Source organism: Pogona vitticeps, chromosome 1 (genome assembly GCF_051106095.1).
Source record: "Pogona vitticeps strain Pit_001003342236 chromosome 1, PviZW2.1, whole genome shotgun sequence".
NCBI classification, from domain to species: domain Eukaryota; kingdom Metazoa; phylum Chordata; class Lepidosauria; order Squamata; family Agamidae; genus Pogona; species Pogona vitticeps.
In genome coordinates, this window is record NC_135783.1 from 6,776,447 (window position 1) to 6,779,230 (window position 2,784).

The 2,784-nt window shown below is 41.2% G+C and overlaps 1 long non-coding RNA gene across 1 annotated transcript in view; it reads left to right on the forward strand.

Annotated features, from left to right (window-relative positions):
* LOC110070343 (uncharacterized) overlaps positions 1-560 on the forward strand; it is a 4,128-nt gene extending 3,568 nt beyond the window's left edge. Inside the window, exon 3 of the long non-coding RNA XR_013539308.1 lies at positions 98-560. This is a non-coding gene — a long non-coding RNA (uncharacterized LOC110070343). The remainder of the gene's footprint in view (positions 1-97) is intronic.
* Positions 561-2,784: the final 2,224 nt, after the last annotated feature.

Sequence of the window (2,784 nt, forward strand, 5' to 3'; positions counted from 1 at the left end):
ACTGATAATATTATGGCAGTAATCTCTCTCTCTCTCTCTCTCTCTCTCTCTCTCTCTCTCTCTCTCTCTCTCTCTCTCTCTCTCTGAATCTACCTAGGGAAAGCTGGCGTCCTGAATGTGAGGAAGCAACAACACCAAGGGATGCAAACAGTCCCAAACCAACAGAACCCATGGGTCCACAAACTACAACTCCCCAGAAAGCACAACAAACTGGCAAATGTGAATGAGCATGCAAGGGTTCAGAATAAAAAGCTTCCTGTTCAAGTGTCTGTTATTCCAACTTGCACATCTAGAGGGTTACAGTCTGCATCTTGAGTTGTCTTTTTGTTACTGCTTTTCCATGACTTGAATCTGTTTATGGTTGTATAGCATATTTGTTTTTTAATTCTACCAAAGCGGAATAGCGCTAGATCAATATTTCAGATAGACAAAAAATAAATATAACAGATTGGACTGAAAGCTTTCCCTGCATCCTGAAACCCATGATTCTGGCATCCATTACTTGGTCCTCTCATGGCTGCATAAAATACCTCACTTTCCAACAACAGCAACAACAAAAACACTTCCTATCAAAATGAATTTGTGCTTCCAAGTGCATTGTGTAGTTAGAAGTTCCAAAGTTAATTTAAAACATTCTAAACCTGATTCAAAAATAGTTTTCCCCCCAATGTGTAACTTCACCCTAAGCCATACTTCACATTGTGAAAGCCAGAAACTTATGTCCATTATATTTCCAGTATGCAAGCAAATTTATCTCATTAGCAGGTTGTCTGTTATGCTCTCCTTCATCACCTGGTTCAAGAAATGAGGACATGCCTGATTGTGTAAGGCAGTGGTGTCCAACCTTGGGCCCCCAGATGTTCTTGAACTACAACTCCCAGAAGCCTTCACCACCACCTCTGCTAGCCAGGATTTCTGGGAGCTGAAGTCCAAGAACATCTGGAGGCCCAAGGTTGGGGACCACGGGTGTAAGCGACAGAAAACAAAAGGAGGAAGAACATTTGCTTGACTGGCCTCACATGCATGGTTCGCCCTAATAGGATTTAGTAAATGTAATAAGTAGTTACAAAGAAACTTTTAGTTTAAAAAACAAAATGCTCTAGGTACTTGCAAAAGTAACTTTTTAGAAACATTTTAAGCTGTGTTTAGATAAATGCTAATATGAATTTTTCATGTTTTTTGCCAGTTTTTAAAATCATTCCAAAATGGCAAGGGTTTCTTCTCTCTTCTATAGTTTTCTAAGCATTTTTTGAAGTTATCCAAATACTACAGTGGTTTAGGAATCTGTAACTGTAGAGCCAGAGGTTGGATGTGTGTCGTGGGAGAAACGCCTGGCTGTGTAGTTATGGGTAAGCTGCACAGTCCCAGGGACACCCCCCCCCCCCGCCCCCAGAAGAAGCGAACGGTAAACCACTTCTGAGTGCTCTCAGAAAATCCTGGGAAGGATTGCCATAAATTGGAATCAATTTGAAAGGAGACAACTATTATTACTATCAAATATTTTTGTGGTGCTATCTCAGATCTGGCCACATGAGGGAACTAAGGAACTGTTGATATGACCTTTCTAGTTTTCTGCTCATGCAGGATGAGAGAATTATTCATTCCCCAAAAGGTCCCAACATTGGGAGCGTTGTTCCAGTCTTGTCAGCTGAGGGATCTCTGACTTCCTTTATTGAGTCAACCTATATCATGTCAGGTCTTCTTTTTCCATTGACTTTCACTTTCTTATTGTCTTTTCAAGATAGTCCTGCCTTCTCATGATATGCCAAGATATGAATTCCCTCCATTTAGTCACTTGAGTTCTAAAGGGATCTCGAGTTCATCTAGAACCAACATACTGGTCTTTCTGGTGGACTGCAATATCAGTAAAGCTATTTTCCAGTCCCATCATTGTATGATCCCCCTCACCCCATCTTCTGCCTTCACTTACTAGGTTCTACTGCACATCTGTACATTTTAACCAGGAATACCATAGCAAATAAGGAGTAATTCTTAGTAAATTTCTGATATGTTTCTAGCAGCACTGCACTGTGTTAACAATGCATAAGACAACGAAATACTTCTGCCAATAGAGAAAAACTGACAATAATAATCATTTTGCTGATTCAAATACTGTATAAGAGTAGCACAAGAAGGGCAGCAATCCTTAATTATTGTCAGCAAATTGTGACAAGTTAAGCTCAGGCATTTCCTATGCCTCATCATCTTAGAACCACAGAGCTTGAAGGGACCTTATGGATCATTGAGCCTGGCCCTTGCCAAGGAGGCGCAGTGAGGAATCAAACTCCTAACCTTGGACTCCACAGCCAGATGCCTAAAACACTGAGCTATCTGAATATGCACACCAATCATGTGCCTACACTGGCTTCGTAACTTGTTGTTGTTTAGTCCTGTCCGACTCTTTGTGATCCCATGGACCAGAGCACGCCAGGCCCTCCCGTCTTCCGCTGCCTCCCGAGTTGGGTCAAAGTCATGTTGGTAGTTTCAATGACACTGTCCAACCATCTCGTCGTCTGTTGTCCTCTTCTCCTCTTGCCCTCACACTTTCCTATGGAACACACATTCATTCTACTCAATTGCACTGCTTTGCGGAATAAATCAAACATCTAGAAATAGAAAACAGATAGATTTTGCAGACCCAGTACAACATCCCAAAATACCTAATTGTAAAATCATAACTTGTGGCAATTCCCAAATTACGTTGTTGGCATTGTGCGCATTATGTACGATCAAGTCACATCTGACTTATAACAACCCTAACAGTGTTTTCAGGGAGAAATTTAA